The sequence below is a fragment of the Salvelinus sp. IW2-2015 genome, linkage group LG15 (genome assembly GCF_002910315.2).
Source record: "Salvelinus sp. IW2-2015 linkage group LG15, ASM291031v2, whole genome shotgun sequence".
Taxonomy (NCBI): domain Eukaryota; kingdom Metazoa; phylum Chordata; class Actinopteri; order Salmoniformes; family Salmonidae; genus Salvelinus; species Salvelinus sp. IW2-2015.
Genome location: NC_036855.1, coordinates 7122684 through 7145255, shown reverse-complemented (window position 1 = coordinate 7145255; position 22572 = coordinate 7122684). Strand labels below are relative to the sequence as shown.

Below are 22572 nucleotides of genomic sequence, written 5' to 3'. Positions count from 1 at the left end.
CAGCAGCAAGGAAGCAGCCTCTCAGCACAAGAGGAACTCAAAGTTGTTTATCAGAATGGAGGGCTTTAGAGGAGATACTCGACTTTCAGGATCTCGGCCTCGGTGGCTTGAAGACTTAAAGTTCCAAAGCTCCCTCTCTCTCGCTTCATCTCACATCCTCCTTGGTGAGAGGGAGTGATGTAGGGAAAGAGAGGAGAAAGGCAAGAAGGAGGTGAGATTGGATAGGGAAAATAAATGTTCCAAGCTTTTTCTCGTCTCCTCTCTTGTCCCTCTCACCATCCCCACTCCTTGTAAACAAGGTATAACAGTCAACTTAATTCATCGGTCCAAACACATCTAGCTACAGTACTGTACCTCCTAGGGGCTCTTGACTGACGTGTCATTATGGGGCGTTCCATAATYGTCATTCTCTGTTTTTATACACTAACAACACAGGAATGCCTGTACATGCACACAGTGAACATCCATTGATCTGAGCGCATAGACAGAGAGCTGTCAAATATAGGGAGCCTTTCAAAAAGGATAAGAAAATAAGTCATCAAATGGTGCCAAGGTGAGGTCATCAGACAGAGACAGGGTGGGAGTTGATTTACTGCATTTCGCTCTCTTTCTGTAACATGTTGAACATGTTGAACACACTCCCCCCTTCTAAGCTTCACTCTCTCAGGTAATGAGGTAGCCCGTTGTGTGTCTGCTGTTGTTTCCTGAAGGAGACAGACTGGTGGTACAGTGAGTGTTCCTTATAAACCTGTCAGCTTGAGGGGGGCTGTCTCCGCTTCTGGCTAGCCGTCTCCCATCTTTCACCCTCCTACGAATGGGCACTTGTCTGGGTCATATCTACTAGCCTATAAGCATCCAAAAAAGTACCTTTAAAATCTGTATGGCAAAGTGACCTGTGATGGTCCTTACTAGTGCATGTAGCTATAACAAAGTGGAATTGTAGCTACAGTAGTAACTCAATCACATCAATTGGGTTATGCTAGCCAATATGTTGTCAAAGATTSTGATGTTGTTGAGGTCAAGGTGGCTAGAGTAGCTAACTGAATGACATAACGCACAGCTCCACCCTCTCTCTCAGTCACTTTCCCTCTCTATGAAGTGGTCTAAATACCGGATGGCGCTAGCTGGATGAATTAGCTAGCTAGCTATGTTAGCTAGTTAGGCCATGGCTAGTAGTACCTTTTATTGATTTCTCGCAGTCAAAGACTGAATTGTACATATACTTACAATTATAAAACCAATCATAAATAATGATCAAATGGTAAATCCTAAACTAGCAAAACACCTGAGTAGTCAGGGTTTGAGTGAGGCTAGGGTGCCAGGGACAGCATACTCCGGAACTGGTTTTACGTAGCAGATGTAGATGGACAGTAGGTCTGCTGTGGTTACAGAGAAGTGCTGAATGCGCTTGAGGAGGAACTGCTTCCTGCTGGTGCTTGTGGTCATGGTGTCAACCTGGCTGCTCCAGCGCAGGTCCTGCTGGACAGTGAGACCCAGCACCCTGAACTTTGATGTCTCTGACAGGGGGACACCGTTGATGAAGAGTGGTGGTGCAGGCTGGGTTTTCAGAGAAGGTGACATGCATCAATACACATGTATTCTCATTGAGAAGCATGTCATTGGTAGCGGTCCAGGTGCTGAGATCATCCAGTTGCCTCTGCATTGATGATGGTTGCTGCAGTTTCAAGGTTTCAAGCAGATTCATGTTATATTTCCACACGGTTGGCAGCTTCATGTACAGCATCAATGATGAGGGCAAGGACAATGACAGGGTCAAGGAGGGTCCAAGATTAGATGGTCTGCTAGCAAAATTGCAACAAGGATGCATCCACCAGATGTGGTAGCAATTGAGCCTAGGGGTGAGGTCACGGTTAACGATAGGTAGCTAACAGGCTAAAATTTCATTAGCTAGCTAGCTAGATAGAAATACTCCCAATATTGCACTAGTAAACGTAGCTAGCTTTACGTAACGTTCCCTCGAGCTATCTAGCATTGTTTCATGATAACATTTGGTAGCTAGAAAACCAAAGAAGGCTGGTGGAAGGAGCTACAGTATAGGAGGATGGGCTCATTCTAATGTATGGAATGGAATTACTGGAATGGTATCAAATGCATCAAATTAATTGAAGCTGTTCTCAACCGTATCTTATGGCAAAAAATAGCTTCTGGATATCAGGACAGCGATCACTCACCTCGGATTAGACAAATATTTTTTCTTCAACAAGCAGGACGCACAGGACATTCTCATAACACCGACAAGGCCAAAATCCCAGTTATTTGCAAGAGGAAGAGGTGCAGGTACAGAGGACACAGAGAGGGATGCCACGTGARGATCCACAGAAAGTGAGTGGGAAAGCTGCTAACGGGATATACGCTGCACCGGCAAGAAAGAAATGCAGACTCCGGTAAGACGAGGGGGGGCGGTCTGTGCATATTTGTAAACAATAGCTGTTGCACGAAATCTAAGAAAGTCTCTAGATTTTGCTCGCCTGAAGTAGAGTATATTGTGATAAATTGCAGGCCACACCACTTGCCTAGAGAGTTTTCAGTTATACTTTTCATCGCTGTTTATTTACCACCACAGACAGATGCTGGCACTAAGACCGCACTCAGTTAGCTGTATAAGGAAATAATAATGAGCTAAAGGGTAGAGCTACCGCTTCTAAGGTGCGGGRCTCTAACCCGGAAGCTTTAAAGAAATCCTGCTATGCCCTACAACAAACCATCAAACAGGCAAAGTCATCAATACAGGGCTAAGATTGAATCATACCACTCCGGCTCCGACGCTCGTCTTATTTGGCAGGGCTTGCAAACTATTACAGACTACAAAGTAGAGCTGCCCAGTGACACGAGCCTACCAGACGAGCTAAATCACTTCTATGCTCGCTTCGAGGCAAGCAACACTGAGGTATGCATGAGAGCATCAGCTGTTCCAGACGACTGCGTGATCACGCTCTCCGTAGCCGACGTGAGTAAGACCTTTAAACAGGTCAACATTCACAAGGCTGCGGGGCCAGAGAGATTACCAGGACGTGTGCTCCGGGCATGTGCTGACCTACTGGCAGGTGCCTTCACTGACATTTTCAACATGTCCCTGATTGAGTCTGTAATACCAACATGTTTCAAGCAGACCACCATAGTCCCTGTGCCCAAGAACACTAAGGTGACCTGCCTAGATGACTACAGACCCCGTAGCCATGAAGTGCTTTGAAAGGCTGGTAATGGCTCACATCAACACCATTATCCCAGAAACCCTAGACCCATTCCAATTTGCATACCGCCCAAACAGATCCACAGATTATGCAATCTCTATTGCACTCCACACTGCCCTTTCCCACCTGGACAAAAGGAACACCTATGTGAGAATGCTATTCATTGACTACAGCTCAGCGTTCAACACCATAGTACCCTCAAAGCTCATCACTAAGCTAAGGATCCTGGTACTAAACACCTCCCTCTGTGTAACGGCTTTCTTCCTGGGATGAAGGAGAGGACCAAAACGCAGCGCGGCTAGTGTTCAACATGTTTAATAAAGAATAATAACGTGAACACTACAAGCCACAAAACAAYAAATGTGAAAACCGAAAACAGTCCTATCTGGTGCAGAACACAAAGACAGAAAACAATCACCCACAAACCAACAGTGCAAACAGGCTACCTTAATATGGTTCCCAATCAGAGACAATGCAAAACACCTCTGATTGAGAACCATATTAGGCCAAACAACAAACCCAACATAGAAACACAAAACATAGACTACACCCACCCAGCTCACATCCTGACCAACTAAACAAAGACTAAACCAAGGAAATAAGGTCAGGAACGTGACACTCTGCAACTGGATCCTAGACTTCCCGACGGGCCGCCACCAGGTGGTGAGTGTAGGTAGCAACACATCTGTCACGCTGAACCTCAACAATGGAGCCCCCCAGGGGTGCGTGCTCTGTCCCCTCCTGTACTCCCTGTTCACCCACGACTGCATGGCCAGGCACAACTCCAACACCATCATTAAGTTTGCAGACGACACAACAGTGGTAGGCYTGAGCACCGACAACGACGAGACAGCCTATAGGGAGGAGGTCAGAGACCTGGCCGGGTGGTGCCAGAATAACAACCTACCCCTCACCGTAACCAAGACTAAGSAGATGATTGTGGACTACAGGAAAAGGAGGACGAGCATGCCCCCATTGTCATCGACGGGGCTGTAGTGGAGCAGGTTGAGAGCTTCAAGTTCCTTGGTGTCCACATCACCAACAAACTAGAATGGTCCAAACATACCAAGACAGTCGTGAAGAGGGCATGACAAAGCCTATTCCCCCTCAGGAAACTAAAAAGATTTGGCATGGGTCCTGAGATCATCCAAATGTTCTACAGCTGCAACATCGAGAGCATCCTGACTRGTTGCATCACTGCCTGGTGCCTGGCCTCCGACCGCAAGGCACTACAGAGGGTAGTGCGTACGGCCCAGTACATCACTGGGGCTAAGCTGCCTGCCATCCAGGACCTCTACACCAGTCGGTGTCAAAGGAAGGCCCTAAAAATTGTCAAAGACCCCAGCCACCCCAGTCATAGACTGTTCTCTCTACTACCGCATGGCAAGCGGTACCGGAGTGCCAAGTCTAGGACAAAAAGGCTTCTCAACAGTTTTTACCCCCAAGCCATAAGACTCCTGAACAGGTAATCAAATGGCTACCCGGACTATCTGCATTGTGCCCAACCTCTCTTTTACGCTGCTGCTACTCTCTGTGTGTCATATATGCATAGTCACTTTAACTATACATTCACGTACATACCACCTCAATTGGCCCGACCAATCAGTGCTCCCGCACATTGGCTAACCGGGCTATCTGCATTGTGTCCCACCACCCACCACCCACCACCCCCTCTTTTACGTTACTGCTACTCTCTGTTCATCATATATGCATAGTCACTTTAACCATATCTACATGTACATACTACCTCAATCAGCCCGACTAACCAGTGTCTGTATGTAGCCTCGCTACTTTTATAGCCTCGCTACTGTTATTTTTCACTGTCTTTTTACTGTTGTTATTTATGTCTTTACTTACCTATTGTTCACCTAATACCGTTTTTGCACTATTGGTTAGAGCCTGTAAGTAAGCATTTCACTGTAAGGTCTACAACTGTTGTATTCGGCTCACATGACAAACTTTGATTTAATTTGAAGACAAAAGAAGAGAGCACAATCTTGAGGATAGAGCTTGCTCAAAAGGGGTGCTTGCAAGTTAACCATCCTTGCTCAATAACTGGTGTGTTCATGAGTCTGAAAATCTGAACCTCTGAGTTAAAATTAAGTTATTTGCGTATTGGTTGATTTTCATACTTTCCAAGTGGGAAACTCAGGCCTCACAGCCACAAAGTCATAAACCCCACCTATTTCTAAATTTGATCTTCTTCTTAAAATCTGATTTTATCTAACCCTAAATCTAACCCTAAACTTAACCACACTGCTAACTTTATGCCTAACCCTAACCTTAAATTAAGACCCAAAAGCAAATTTTTGTTTTACGATATAGAGCCCTACAGTGGAGGTGTCATAATACCCATAAAACCTAGCGGTCAAACAGGGAAAAGGTTCCAATCGTTTTTCTACCATTCATTTTTCCCATAGGGAATTTTAGAAACACTTAAAATAAGGCCTGTGTTTCGTGTATCCTTTCACTGGCATGACGTTTTGATAACCATGTAAATCTCTCGCGGACAAGGTGACTTTTATCAATTTATTCGCCTCTATTTACTCTCAGATTCGAAAATGCTAATTAGCATCAAAGTAGACATCATGCAAAACTACAAAACTACATGCAAAACTGCAAGCTCCTGCACGTAATCTCTAGCGGACACCTTTGCCAACAGGTATTGTGTCAATTTAAAAGATACACAAGATAGTTCACAGAATTGTCCATTTCAAGAAATGTAGCAAAATGTTTACTTGCAGGTTCCTTCTCGGCAATGCAACAGCAATTACAAATGATAAAACATAAGAATATGAACATAAAGTAAATGGCTCGGTAGAATAGAATAAACCTTTAATCATAAGTATAATACAGGAAGGCACAATATTTACACATTTCAGGGAAGGGGGGATTGGGGGGCAAGTGTTTAAATTGTGCAGTATTAACAGCAGCAGTTGTGATGTGTGTGTAGCATGAATGTATTTGTGTGTGTGTGKGKGTGTGTGTGTGTGTGTTATATGACTGGTTTCACATTTGTTTCCACCGACTAACTCCACCGAGTTAAAATAGATCTAAAACAAGTGTKATTTTATATTTACAATCCCCTTCTCCAAACAGATTACTCATTTACCTAGGTCTTATTTATAGCTCTTATCAATTTGTAAATTACAGTGCATGGAGAATGGTGTTATTTCTACAAGAAAAAATAAMGTTTATGTTTTTCCACTTGGAACCAACAGGTTGCTGGACCTTATTCATAGTTTCCTCACGTGTARAGGTGGTGGAATTATGAGAGAATTAATACATGCATTTCCCCATGCTTAAATTCAAGAGGGAAGTGTTTGAAAAAGGAATTAAGTTAATTTTACATATGCATACCTCAGGTCTGAATTCCCCCCATAGAGAAAGAGGATGCAATGCCTCATGATGAGTTGGAAAACCAGAAGGTAGTGAGGTGCTAAATCTTTGCTGGGCTGTGTTGGGGTCGTTGACCCACTGTAATAAAGGCTGGCGTCTTCAAAAGCTCTCATTAAATGCTTGTAATTTTTGTCTAGGCCAGAGTTGTCCTGGCAGGCCACACAGCTGTTTTCTCCTGGCACTGTGAACCTGATCGTGTCAAAGTAGACACTCCTCATCATCACCGTCCTCTCTATGTTTCCCTTCCTGCTGGTCTCTTTCTCCCCGTGTACTCAGACCCAGTCACAGTAAAATTAAGGAAACCTGAACACAAGTTTGTGAGAAGTTATACGTGTACAGTGTTCCTCATTTTACTGTGACTAGACCATGCTAGTTCACTCTTATACAGTATTTAAATAACTTGCACAATGCTAGTTTATTCTGATTTCTGCTAGTAATTTCAATTTTGGAAAAACATAATGATTGTTTATTTCATTTTGATATAATGCAACTCTTTCCACCAGTGTTTGTATTTCATGGTACTAAAATCAATGTTTAATTCCTGTAAGGATTTCAWTGTGTTTGGAGATCACTGATTTGCTTTATATGTTATTCAATACTTTGGCTTGCAGAATAGGGCCCTTTATAYAGCTCTGTCTCATTAATTTCTAAATAAACAAAGTTATGCTCTTCTGTTTTCAATATACAGCATAATATGGTATTGTTCACTAACTATATAGCTTTCAACACTCAAAAACATGACAATACAAAGCTAAAATACCACAATGCACATTAACCCCCCTCAGACTCCCTGTCCTTGTTTTGTKTGATTGCTAACCTAAGCGCTGCCATCGGCCTTGGTGTTGCCAAACAGCCGATATAACGGCTGTGAAAGAGCCCCAACAACGAGGGCTGATTACGACATGGCCATGTAAATCAGTACTTTAACAATGCACTAATGGCTTCAGGATTCGGAGGAGACCACCCAGGTTATATTGAAAGACAGCTTCCCAACCTCGTAAAAATAAGACCAAAATGAAGATGTTACTGACTGATCCTATGCAGGCTGAGCCTCACAGCCTGAGAGTCTATGAAACTGTAGGCGTGTTTAATAAGAGATGATAAAAGTAATGTGCAGAGTTTCAAATGAAAGAGCTGTTTAACTAGAGGGTGTTTGTACACAGGTCTGTGTGAGTGACCGTTACATGTTTGAACGCGCAAAGGTGAATCTGAGCAAAGGTTTAGAAAGTGTACGTGTGTTCAGGTAATGATGTGTCACACTGAGTCACACTTAAGGCTTTGTTCTTACTTTAACTCCAACCCCCTTCACTTCTTCCCTCAGATCTCTCCCTTCACCCCCATGCCATTGCAGAGTGTCAGTCAGCTCAGTGTGGCTAATCACAGGTCAGTCTATCTATACTGTAAAGTACAGTACATCTCTGTGACCCCGTGGTTCATCCCTGGTTCACATGACTCTGCCTGTAAGATGTGCTGTTTCATGTATCACTATAATGATAGGATAGGGGAGTAGAAGAGGTCATAACAGCATGGGGTAAACTATAACCCTTGTGTACACTAACACTCTGACAAGTCACATTGAGCCCTGAAGTCGACTGCAGCTTGGCTACTCCTGTTCTGGGCCTCTTGTATTCAGTTGGTTTTGCAGCTCATTACATTTCGAAGATCATTATGTGCACATTTGTTTCTCTGCTCCCTCTCATTCTGACGACAAACTGTTTCCTTGACACAAGTCCTTCTTGCCAGTGACCAACGTAATGTGTTTAGGCTATGTTGGGTACATATTGTTCTGTGAGTGGGTGTTTAAAGCCCTGGGGGCCAGGTCACTGGGCGTCCTGGGACCCCTGTCCAGGTAGAGAGAGGTAGGGCTGGGGGGGTAAGAAGCTCTGTTAGCAGAGGCATAAAGAACCTATTTATGAACTAGGGCCAGCTCCATCTAAGACATTATGAGACAAAAGCTCAGTTATACAGGACTAATGCAAACAATGAGTATGGTTACATAATGTGATTATTGTGGATAGTCAGATGAATATAATAGTTCAAATTAAAACATTTACATGCTTTGGAAGAAGAAGGATTTCCTTAATAATCCTGTTTACATGGACACATCTGAAATCAGGCTACCTGATGGCACTCTGATAAATGCCGAACATCGCCAATCAAACTAAACGTTCTACCACAGCAACCATGTTATTTTTGGGACATATAAAGCTTGTGTGTGAAAACTACTTCTAAGATGCATACATTCAGTTGTTCTGAACTCACTTCACTCACGCTAAAGAGGGAGGCTCGCTCGGCTGGCGCCAACACATGAGCAGATCAAATACACTGCTGGAACACCGGTTAAGGTGTTTATATGTCCTAATAATTCGAAAGACTGCCCTGAAAACCAGGTGTTTTAATCGGCGTAAGTTTACTTTGATTTTGACCATACGCCGATTAAGATAAGCAGAGTAAGGTGTTTACATGACTATTGCATAATCTGCCTACTGGCATAATCAGTTTAATATCGAATTATCACTGTTGCATCGTAACAGTACTCATGATGCGTACGTTTGTGTGTGGGGTGTGTGTTAAGAGTGGAGGCTAGAAGGGAGTGTGAAGCAGGAGAGGGGAGTGACATCAACAGTATGTGGGCAGCGCAGAACACAACAATGCAAGGGAGGACAAACTCAGAATCTGACGGCTCAGCGCGGCCAGCGTCACGTCCAATCATAAATGGACAGGAGTCAGTGGTAGTGCCTGTGTGTGTGTGTCGTGGTGTGTGTGTGTGTGTGTGTGTGTGGTGTGTTTGTTGTGTGTGTGTGCTGTGTGTGTGTGGTGTGTTGCCGGGACTGTGTGTGTGTGTGATGCCACACCGTGAAAAACTCTATTCAAACGATATTGCAGACTTGTGGAGCAGAATCAGCCACTTCTTTCAGAACTGTATTGATTGTCGTCCACATACTCAAAAGAGAAATGATATCGTCATAAGGATCACCAACATCGCTATATTACTACTAGAAGAGGTTGCATGAAAGAGTGTGACAGGTATGAGAGTTCTCCGTGGAAAGACTACAGTAGATGATGTCTCTCGTGGATAGGTGAATAATTTAACGGACACAGGATCGCGAGTCTCCGTGAAAAGAACCAAAAAGAATACAGACAGTGTATGATGTGCTCCGTGGACACATAGGACGGACTAGGTATGGTATTTCTCTCTAGAAAAAAGAAATTATACAAGGATACTAATCGGACAAAGGAAACATGATAAAAGTTCGTGCCGTGGAAAGACTGAACAGATGACAAGTCTCTGTGAAAGAACAGAATGGATAATTCTACTGTGAAAGACAGACAGGAATGAATCTCCCGAATAGAAAAACGACAGGCAAGTCGTGCGTGGAAAGACGGAGAGGATGAGTCTCACAGTGTGGAAAGAGTTACGGACATGTTAATGAAATGCGTGCCGTATAGAAAGACGGCACAGGAAATGAGTCATGCCGTGGCAAAGCGGGACAGGCATGAACAAGTCCTCGTAGTTGAAAGAACGGAATGATGACGAGTCTCTGGACCGACCAACAGTGATGAAGATCTCTTGGAAAGATCGTGACCTAGGATGAATGTGATTAATGTCTTGAGAGAGGGAGACGGAACATCGGGATTGCGTACTCACATGTGGAAAAGAGGCAACACGGATGAAGTCTCCGTGCGACGGAGCAAGTTCGAGACAAGCGACAGGCTGAAGTCTCCTGTGGAGAGCGACAGTGGCAATCATGCAAGTCTCTCGTGGAAAGATATCACGTAACATGTGGCTGAAGTCTGCTGTGGAAAAGGCACGGACAGGATGAAGTCTCTGTGCGAATGACAGAATGAAGTCTTCTGTGTACAAACCAAAGACAGAATGACAACAGTCTCTTGTGGAGAAAGACGACAGTGATGAAAGTCTACTGTGAAAGACGGACATGATGAAGTCTTCCGGCTGCGAAAGACAGACAGGATATGGACAGGCTCCTGGAAAGCACGATCAGGATGAAGTCTCCGTGGAAAGACGGATATGATTGAAGACTCCGTGTGGAAAGACGTGACAGGATGAAGTCTCCGCTGGAAAACCAGGATGAAGTCTCCGTGGAAAAGACAGACAAGGATTGAAGTCTCCCGTGTGAAAGACAGACAGGATGTAAGGTCTCCGTGGGAAAGCAGCCACGTATCTCAAGGAGTCTACTTCTGCTGGCACAAGACACGATCACATGCTGATTGTACAGTGAGAGTCTCTCCTGTACGCAAAACGGCAGCAAACAATGCGATGGAAAAGATCTCTTTGTGTGGAAATACACGTGATGACGCTTTGTGCTCTCTCATTCCTTTTACTTTTTGCTTTTACTTTTCTTTCCTCTCTGAAGACCGCACTAGGTTACGGTACTCAATAACAGCTTACGCAACCCAACATTCTGTGACCACCCTGTCCGCTCTAGGCCCTTGGTGCCAGCGGCTCTGCGAGGCAGTAGATAAACTTGGGCTACGATCACCAAAACTGCTAGCCGATCGATGTACCTGATATAAGGTGCTACTCCTTCACAGAAGCTGGCTACCTGCTACTGATATAAAAGAACCTCCTTCAGACAGAGGCAAACACCCTGTTTTCATGGTGGAATTGGTTAACTGAATTGCGGTTGCATGTGCAATATTGCTAGTGCTGAGATGGAACACACTTCATAGCACCATATTATACTTAGCGATATTCAAGTAGGCGAGATGTTGCGAACATTCACGTCGTCTTATTGGTCATTGATTCCTGTTACTGAAGAGGAAACGACAAGGAAGCAATGGATTACAGGAAGGAGTGTCACAGGGAGGAACGGTCCTTTCTCAGGTATCATGCAGTATGTGAGCCTTGCCTGGTGAACAGGATATTGGTGTACAAGTGGTATAAACAACTTAACTTAGACTCAGATATATTTGTCTACGAAAATACGGATCAGTCAAGTGACATAGAACAATCCTTGACAGACTAGTAAATGTGCTATAGAATTCTATGTGAAGAGATGAAACACACACTCTTTACTGTGTGAAAGCACATAGTGGAAAAGAGTATGACAAACCTCCGACCATGAATTTGACGAGAAGGCAACCCTTAGTGTTTAGAGGGAAAGCGAGTTTTAGGCCAGAAGTCGTATAAGGAGTTGCTGGATCGAAGATCCCGAAGCTGAGGGTAGGAGTAAAAATAGTGATTGTCTGCCCGAGATCGGTGATAACAGATGACTATGTTTAACCTCCACTGTTCCCTGGTAGGCCGTCATTGTAAATAAGAATTTGTTCTTAACTGACTTGCCTAGTTAAATAAAGGTTACATTTCAGAATAAAAAATAAAAAAAAGAACTAAGCTAATGGATACCACACACGTTTGTAAATGTTTGTAAAAAAATCCTATTAAATTAGATACATGGCCTTGATATGCATAATCCATTCACATACAAATTACTTATACATACCATACATTCCCCAATTTGTAGACACACACAGTTATGACCCCAGCCTTATGTCCACATTTACAAACACATCTTCGACCCTCAGAATATACCTCCCCACTTTGTAGTCTAACACACAACTGCCTGCCCCTCATACACACACATCCTTAAGAAAAATATCCTTAAAGAAAACACGTTCCATGTGCTCTCTCAATACAGACATAACAGCCAGCATACTGTATATGTACACCCATCCGCCATACAGTACCCATATGCCCATCACACAGACACACTTCCATTATTCCCCTGTCTTATACATCCGACACAGATAAATGCCAGCGGTAGCGTGCGGAGCACAGCTTAGGACAATACGCCAGGGCTCAGTTTTATTRGAGAGAATGAAATGCATAGAAATAGAATGAATAGAACAGGAGTCCCCATTCAAGTGAAAAATTATTTGTCTGTTCTATTCATTGTATTTATATGCAACCTATCCAATAGGCGAAATCCAGGTAGATAACTTTTGAAAAACTGGGCCCTGGCTTTTCTTTACCAGCTTCTCCTGTCACCCCCCCACATCAATAGAGTAAGGAATCACAGTATGAGAGGAACAGACGGGGGTGAGGGGAGGGTAATAGCCTACGGAAAAGAGCAGGGAGCCTGTTGAAGTAGAGGGGGGAAGACTGGAGTTGGATACCTACTTTTTCTATTTGGTATCTAGATCTTTGGGTATGGCTGCCCACAGTACACACCCACACCACTCTGCTTCAATCAGAGAATAAAGGGTAATCAGTGTAAGTTGTCTGAGGGGAATCCTAAGTGGTGTGGTAGTGTGTGGGTGTGTGTTGTGTGGTGTGGTGTGTCTGTGTGTGTGTGTGTAGGAGGTTGTGTGTGTGTGTGTGTGTGTGTGTGTTGTGTGTGGTATAGTATATATATGATATATAATATACAAATATATATACTATATATAGGTATATAAATGTATATAATATAGATTATTATATTAAGTAATTATGACCTAGTCCAGACAGTCAAGTTCCGACGCCACAAGCCAGAAGTTCAGCAGCAGGAGAGGGGAGGTGGAATGTAGGACTGGTAGGACAAAGGGAAAGGACATGACCCAGTGAAAATGGAAACACATAGTGGGATAGAGGGAAAAGGCATTCCTTATGGGAGCATCCAACTCCCAAGTGAATGTCCTGAAGTCACCCTGGTTACCACTGGGAGTCCTAACTCAAGTGAATGTCCTGGAAGTCACCCTGGTTACAAGGAGCACCAACTCCAATGTGAATGTCTGAATGTACCCTGGTTACACTGGGGCATCCAACTCCCTAAGTGATGTCTGAGTCACCCTGGGTTACACTGGGAGCAAGGGAACAATGAACTCATTCATAAAGGCAAAGTCTACTTGATAATCTAGACATCCTTTTGGTTTTCCGATAAAGTTAAGAGCGATTTCATCCACACTGTGCTAATAGAAACTTTAAGGAAATGACCTATGTTGGCAGAGTCCGCAGGTGAACCCCATTCATTGCTTAATATACAGTACACATTACACAGACAGGATTAGTACGTAGAGAGTAACACATTACAACAGACAGGATTTAGTGAGAGAGCGTACAGCATTATTCAACAGACCAGTAGATTTTAGTAGAGAGTACACATTACAACAGACAGGATTTAGTAGAGAGTACACATTATTACAACAGACAGGATTTAGTAGAGAGTACACATTACAACAGACAGGATTTATGTAGAGAGTAACATTATTACAACAGACAGGATTGTAAGTAGAGTACACCATTACAAAGACAGGATTTAGTAGAGGTAACATTAACAAACGACAGATTTAGTAGAGAGTCATTACAACAGACAGGATTTAGTAGAGAGTACACATTACAACAGCCAGGATTTAGTAGAGAGTACACTTACAACAGACAGTTTAGTAGAAGAGTAAACATTATTACAGAGCAGGACTATTAGTAGAGAGTACACATTGACAACAGCAGAGAGTTTGTAACAGTACACATTATTACACAGACAGGACTTAGTGAGAGTACACATTATTAAAACAGACAGGACTTAGTTAGAACAGTAACATTTTACAAAGACAGGGATTAGTAGACACCAGTAACATGTTATGACAACAGACAGGACTTAGTAAGAAGTACACATTATTACAACAGACAGGACTTAGTAGACAGTAACACATTATTACAAAGACAGGACCTTAGTAGAGCAGTACAACTTATTAAAACAGAGCAGCACTTAATAGACAGTAATATATTATTATAAGACAGGACTTAGTAGACAGTACACATTATTACAACAGACAGGACTTAGTAGACAGTACACATTATTACAACAGACAGGACTACTGTTGGAGCCCACGCAACCATTAGCCATATCCCCCTTTCCTAGCTCAAAATGGCATGTATCTCTGGAAAACAATTATGTGTGTGTGTGTGTGTGTGCATACGTGCGGGTGTGTGATCGTATAGCACTGTATGTGTGTTTTGGGGTGGGAGGGGGTCTTTATTATGGGAAGCGTGGGCATCTAGTGGAAAGCTTGCCCTGTCAGCAGCAGATCCACCTAGCAGAGGCTGTGGGGAAGATAATGAGACGGAAGTGAGAGGCGGCAATGCCCTGATAAAGACTGATCATTTGAGCCTTTCTAAACAGCTTAGTGTGTGTGTGTGTATGTGTGTGTGTGTGTGTGTGTGTGTTAAACAGGGGGAGGACATGCACGTCTCTCCTGTTATGAGTGTAATATGCCAGCAGCCACAGAAGACATGTTTCTCTTAAGAATAGATCTTGCCATGAACATGATGACACTATTGGGTGGTCACATGTCTGATTGTAACAGAAAGACTCCGGCAAGATTGTGGGAGAAAGCTGCATGTCAAAATTAATGCAGTTCTTTAACAAATACGTGTAAGTGCAACTTGTGCAAACAGATAAAAAGATGAATGATGGACACCCAGACAGACCACATGGATTAGTCCTAAATTGTATCCTCCATTGTGGCCTGGCGAATCTTCATTTTCAGCTTTCTTCCAATTGTCATACAGAACTGGCCGTCTAAATTTCTTTGTAATTTGCAACCAAATACACAATTTGAGTTGTATTAATTATCCTACTTTTCAGTTACTCTGGTCCCTGTCTGCTTTTGTTGGTTTAGCGATTTATCCAAACACAAATTAGCGGCATCGCACCACGACACAAAACTGTGAAAATGGAAACACAAAACAGGACGCCCTTATTTCTAGGAGAATATACTATTGTATCCGAGAGGGGTCTGGCATAGGACTGAAATWATTCTGTATTTCACCACTACTTGTTCTGCCCAACACTGAACATGTTCTTAATAAGACATTATCTACAGTTCGTTAAGTAAAACAGACATCTAGACATTTTCCCTGCAGTGTTACCTGTATCAGAGCTTGTCTGTTTCGGTAGGCAAGCTCAACAGTCAAGTCGCCCTGCGTATCTATCAATGCATTCTGCCTAACAAAAGCAACAGCCCCYTAGACATGGGCACCACTATATGACTGTTTGCCAACAATGACGTATCTGTGGTATTCACAGACGTGTTTGGTTTTGGGCTGGGTGGGGACAATTCCTTTTCATTTCAATCACACTGTTTTCTTTAGTTTCCATCGCTGTTCTTCCTCTTTTCTGCCACAGAAGCAGGCGTTGGAGCAGCTCCATGCCCAGTAGAGACAGCTAGATGAGACAGTGGTATCGTTGGTATAGAATGGGTTGGACATGATATGGACCTTTAGACACCCTACAGTAGTACAATAGCATGGATACTGGCAACACAGTGAGAAAGGTCATGTGTAGTCTAGTCATAATATGGATAAGTACAATATTTAATGTGAGTTAATGTAGCGCAAAGAAAAGGACAGGGAACTTTCCTAGACCATATAAATCCAATAGGAAGCATCATAATCCGCAAAAAATAAAYAGAAAATTATGTTTTTCCTSTCTCTCAGACCAAGGGTTGAGAGAATGCCAAGAGCGTGCAAAGCTGTCATCAAGGTAAAGGGTGGYTAYTTTGAAGAATCTCAAATATAAAATATATTTTGATTTGTTKAACACTTTCTTGGTTACTACATGATTCCATATGTGTTATTTCATCGTTTTGATGTCTTCACTATTATTCTACAATGTAGAAAATAGTCAAAATAAAGAAAAACCCTTGAATGAGTAGGTATGTCCAAACTTTTGACTGGTACTGTATATATATATAAAAAAATATGTGTCTGACATGGTAAAGCATTTATCCCCCAGCCTGATAGTTCTCTAGAACCCCTGAAAGATGATGTCGCTGACAATATCCAACTTCACCTCAACACCAAACTAGCACATCTCTATTCATTAAAGTATTACTTTCACAGAGGAGCATCAATGAATCAACGGAAGATCCAAACAAGAGAACCTGAACATGTGTCAAGTGCAGTGTACTGTAGGTATTTATCTAAATATATGGCTCTGGGCAATGCATGCAAGTGAGCGGCTGCAAGAAAGCCCTTGCCACAAGTCATGGGTCAAATCAAATCAAAGTTTATTTGTCACGTGCGCCGAATACAACAGGYAGACCTTMCAGTGAAATGCTTACTTACAGGCTCTAACCAATATTGCAAAAAAGGTATTAGGTGAACAATAGGTAAGTAAAGACATAAAAACAACAGTAAAAAGACAAACAAATAACAGCAGCGAGGCTATATACAGTAGCGATGTCAGGCTGATTGAGGTAGTATGTACATGTAGATATGGTTAAAGTGACYATGCATATATGATGAACAGAGAGTAGCAGTAGCATAAAAGAGAGGTTGGCGGGTGGTGGGTGGCGGGACACAATGCAGATAGCCCGGTTAGCCAATGTGCGGGAGCACTGGTTGGTCGGGCCAATTGAGGTAGTATGTGCATGAATGTATAGTTAAAGTGACTATGCATATATGATAAATAGAGAGTAGCGGCAGCGTAAAAGAGAGGTTGGGCACACAATGCAGATAGTCCAGGTAGCCATTTGATTACCTGTTCAGGAGTCTTATGGCTTGGGGGTAAAAACTGTTGAAAAGCCTTTTTGTCCTAGACTTGGCACTCCGGTACCGCTTGCCATGCGGTAGTAGAGAGAACAGTCTATGACTGGGGTGGCTGGGGTCTTTGACAATTTTTAGGGCCTTCCTCTGACACCACCTGGTGTAGAGGTCCTGGATGGCAGGCAGCTTAGCCCCAGTGATGAACTGGGCCGTACGCACTACCCTCTGTAGTGCCTTGCGGTCGGAGGCCAAGCAATTGCCGTACCAGGCAGTGATTCAACCAGTCAGGATGCTCTCGATGTTGCAGCTGTAGAGCCTTTGGAGGATCTCATGACCCATGCCAAATCTTTTTAGTTTCCTGAGGGGGAATAKGCTTTGTCATGCCCTCTTCACGACTGTCTTGGTTTGTTTGGACCATTCTAGTTTGTTGGTGATGTGGACACCAAGGAACTTGAAGCTTTCAATCTGCTCCACTACAGCCCCGTCGATGAGAATGGGGGCGTGCTCGGTCCTCCTTTTCCTGTAGTMCACAATCATCTCCTTAGTCTTGGTTACGTTGAGGGATAGGTTGTTATTCTGGCACCACCTGGCCATGTCTCTGACCGCCTCCCTATAGGCTGTCTCGTCGTTGTCGGTGATCAGGCCTACCACTGTTGTGTCGTCTGCAAACTTAATGATGGTGTTGGAGTTGTGCCTGGCCATGCAGTCGTGGGTGAACAGGGAGTACAGGAGGGGACTGAGCACGCACCCCTGGGGGGCTCCAGTGTTGAGGATCAGCGTGTTGCTACCTACCCTACCACCTGGGAGCGGCCCGTCAGGAAGTCCAGGATCCAGTTGCAGAGGGAGATGTTTAGTCCCAGGATCCTTAGCTTAGTGATGAGCTTTGAGGGTACTATGGTGTTGAACGCTGAGCTGTAGTCAATGAATAGCATTCTCACATAGGTGTTCCTTTAGTCTAGGTGGGAAAGGGCAGTGTGGAGTGCAATAGAGATTGMATCATCTGTGAATCTGTTTGGGAGGTATGAAAATTGGAATGGGTCTAGGGTTTCTGGGATAATGGTGTTAATGTGAGCCATTACCAGCCTTTCAAAGCACTTCATGGCTACGGATGTGAGTGCTACGGGTCTGTAGTCATTTAGGCAGGTTGCCTTTGTGTTCTTGGGCACAGAGACTATGGTAGTCTGCTTGAAACATGTTGGTAATACAGACTCAATCAGTGACATTTTGAAAATGTCAGTGAAGACACCTGCCAGTTGGTCAGCACATGCCCGGAGCACACGTCCTGGTAATCCGTCTGGCCCCGCAGCCTAGTGAATGTTGAYCTGTTTAAAGGTCTTACTCACGTCGGTTACGGAGAGCGTGATCACACAGTCGTCCGGAACAGCTGATGCTCTCATGCATGCCTCAGTGTTGCTTGCCTCGAAGCGAGCATAGAAGTGATTTAGCTCGTTTGGTAGGCTCGTGTCCCTTTGTAGTCTGTAATAGTTTGCAAGCCCTGCCACATAAGACGAGCGTCGGAGCCGGTCTAGTATAGTTCAATCTTAGCCCTGTATTGACGCGTTGCCTGTTTGATGGTTCGTCGCAGGGCATAGCAGGATTTCTTATAAGCTTCCGGGTTAGAATCCTGCACCTTGAAAGCGGCAGCTCTACCCTTTAGCTCAGTGCGAATGTTGCCTGTAATCCATGGCTTCTGGTTGGGATATGTACGTACAGTCACTATGGGGACKACGTCCTCRATGCACTTATTGATAAAGCTAGTGACTGATGTGGTGTACTCTTCAATGCCATCGGAAGAATCCCGGAACATGTTCCAGTCTGTGATAACAAAACAGTCCTGTAGTTTAGCATCTGCTTCATCTGACCACTTTTTTATAGACCGAGTCACTGGTGATTCCTGCTTTAATTGTTGCTTGTAAGCAGGAATCATGAGGATAGAGTTGTTGTCGGATTTACCAAATGGAGGGTTTAGGGGAGCTTTGTATGCGTCTCTGTGTGTGGAGTACAGGTGATCAAGAATTTTTTCCTTCTGGTCGCACATTTAACATTTGGGAGAACATATTTAAGTTTCCCTGCATTAAAGTCTCCGGCCACTAGGAGCGCCGCCTCTGGGTGAATGGTTTCCTGTTTGCTTATTTCCTTATACAGCTAACTGAGTGCGGTCTTAGTGCCATCATCTGTCTGTGGTGGTAAATAAACAGCCACGAAAAGTATAGCTGAAAACTCTCTAGGCAAGTGGTGTGGCCTGCAATTTATCACAATATACTCTACTTCAGGCGAGCAAAATCTAGAGACTTCCTTAGATTTCGTGCAACAGCTGTTGTTTACAAATATGCACAGACCGCCATGCCTCGTCTTACCGGAGTGTGCATTTCTTTCTTGCCGGTGCAGYGTATATCCCGTTAGCTGAATATCCATGTCATCATTCAGCCACGATTCYTTGAAACATAGGATATTACAGTTTTTGATGTCCCTTTGGTAGGATATTCGTGATCGTACCTTGTCTAATTTATTGTCCAATGATTGCACGTTGGCGAGTAATATTGACAGTAACGGCAGCTTTCCCACTCGCTTTCTGTGGATCCTCACGAGGCATCCCGCTCTGTGTCCTCTGTACCTGCGTCTCTTCCTCTTGCAAATAACTGGGATGTTGGTCTTGTCGGTGTTAGGAGAATGTCTTGTGCGTCCTGCTTGTTGAAGAAAAAATCTTCTTCTAATCCGAGGTGAGTGATCGCTGTCCTGATATCCAGAAGCWMTTTTTTGCCGTAAGATACGGTTGCAGAAACATTATGTACAAAATAAGTTACAAATAACGCAAATAACTGCTGCCATTTCTTCCGGSGCCATTTGTCAATGGGTATGAGAGAAGTGACTCAACACGCAAAACCTCCAAACATTGGAGAGCCTCCATAGGAAGCCTCTGGGAATTCCCTGGGACTGGATGCTCCTGGACCTGCCCTGTCCTCTGGGAGGAAGAGGAGCAGTTACAGTCAGGGTGTTCCCCCCTCAGCTAGGCTAGCCAACAACATCAGCCACACATCAGCCTGTGGTCTGGGTGGAATGGTGACAACTCAGGCAGGCCTGTCATGGGGGAACATAGTGTGGAGTGTGTGCCATATACTGAACATGGGGGTGCTATTTCCCCAGGCATGGCAGTTTGTGCGAATGGGGAAAAAGCATACAGTGGCTAGTGCATTGTGTAGAAGGGGAAAGAGTGAGTCATAACGTAGCGAGGCTCTACAAGAGGATAGTCCAACATACCGTAGTACACAGGATTCCTATACTGAAGCCCAAAAAATCAATAGGTCTTGTGTTGATTGCATATGAACGCATTCACAGTATGTGTAACTATGCTTGAAATCAATGCAAGCAACGGGTGACAATGCTTAAGAAGGAGATTAGGAAACTAAACAAAATACCTAAATCACTAATCAATGTGCTTCAGAAAAAGGCATTAGCACCTTCAGGAAACTACCCCAGAACTGGAACTGTCCTGTAGGTGTTTATAAAGCAGGAAGGGAATCCCAGACAAGGTATAGTCATGTTTAACTAGGCTATACAGTATGCTACTGTACAAAACCATGAGTTGGTGTCTGTTGAAATGAGGCCATGGGAGCTATGTAAAAACACACAAAGTTAGCATCATTGCCACAGAAGTCCCAGCTGACAGAGTGTTACAAGAAGACCGCCCCCTCTTCCTTCATCATCCCTTCTTTATCATCCCTTCTACCCTATGTGATAATCTACTGACATCCAAAATTCAACGAAGCATGTAGTTTGTCAGTATAATCTGCACTCATACACTCATACACTATATGACCAAAAGTATGTAGACACCTGCTCGTCAACATCAAAATCATGGGCATTAATATGGAGTTGGTCCAACCTTTGYTGCTATAACATCCTCCACTCTTCTGGGAAGGCTTTCCACTAGATGTTGGAACATTGCTGCAGGGACTTGCTTCCATTCATCCACAAGAGCATTAGTGAGGTCGGGCACTGATGTTGGGTGATTAGGCCTGGCTCGCAGTCAGCGTTCCAATTCATCCCAAAGGTGTTCGACACTGATCTCGATAAACCATTTCTGTATGGATCTCGCTGTGTGTATTGTCATGGTGAAACAGGAAAGGGCCTTCCCAAAACTGTTGCCACAAATTTGGAAGCACAGAATTGTCTAGAATGTCACTGTATACTGTAGCGTTAAGATTTCCCTTCACTGGAACTAAAGGGCCTAGCCTGAACCATGAAAAACAGCCCCAGGCCATTATTCCTCCTCCGCCAAACTTTACAGTTGGCATTATGCATTCGGGCAGCTAGTGTTCTCTTGGCATACGCCAACCTCAGATTCGTCCGTCGGACTGCCAGATGGTGAAGCATGATTCATCACTCCACACACCACTCTTTACAGCTATCTGTCACTGTTCTCATTGTCAACTAGACCACACTACTGAGTACTGTTGTTAACTTAACATTTACAGGCAATATAAAATGTTACACATTTTACAGAGATAGTCCCCTATTCAGCAGAGACTGGGTGTGTGCGCCTATAGATTAATAGATTGTGTGATCAGCGTTCCTGATCCTAGATCAGAGTTTACGAGCATAGTGAATGTGATAGCAATAGCACCCAGGTTGTTTCTTTTGCAAACACTCCGACTTTACATAGCTATATCATAAAATCACTAGTGTGAAGGGACGCTGTGTTGACATAATGATTGGGCAAGCTGCTGTGGACATTCAACCCAAAATGAGGAATATCACCTGGTGCCACAATGCTACCTCAGACTCTGAAGCAACAGGTGTAGACTGTTAACCACCTGGCAAGACACAGAGGGAACAGCTCAACCAGTGCATCATCATCCCTCTCTCTCTTTCTCTCATTTTCTGCTGACTTTGCAAAGCACGACCAATACAGACAGTAAGGAAAGAACGTTAGTTAATATTTCCAACAGTGACTTAACTCAAGCAATATCAATATCAAGAGCATACTGTATCATGAACTAYCATAATAACAGTATAAAAAAAGATACTCCTTAGCCTACATTGCTAATACACAATCTTCAAGACGATTTAAAAGCTTGATCTTTTCCACCAGCAACGGTGAGGCTGTAAAATGCACCGTTAGGAGTTTGATGTCAGAGTAAGTCATCTAAAACACCTGCTTAAGAGCAGTTTAACAGCCAAACCTTATATTATATATAGTGTATCATTACAACTTCTAGGRGTCATGTGCATCAGATATTAATGTCAGGTTAAGTTCAACACCTGTTTTGTACTCTTTCTTCTCCTTTCTTGTGCTCCCGAAGAAAACTTGCCTCATCTTAGTCACTTTTGTACCCTAAAATTATCTCGCTAAGAAGACATGTTACACTTTTCAACTTCTGTGTGTTGTGAAAAAGAATGAGAGAGAAAAAGAGCAAAGAAAAGAAGCAGGTGATAACCCAGCTAAGTTGTTAAAGTTTAATGCAAACAGAC

General features: G+C 43.6%; 1 protein-coding gene across 6 annotated transcripts in view; it reads right to left on the bottom strand.

The window, feature by feature from the left end:
• Positions 1-22572, bottom strand: part of LOC111974165 (DNA repair protein XRCC4) — an 80956-nt gene that overhangs the window by 44862 nt on the left and 13522 nt on the right. The gene's annotated exons all lie outside the window — the stretch shown is intronic.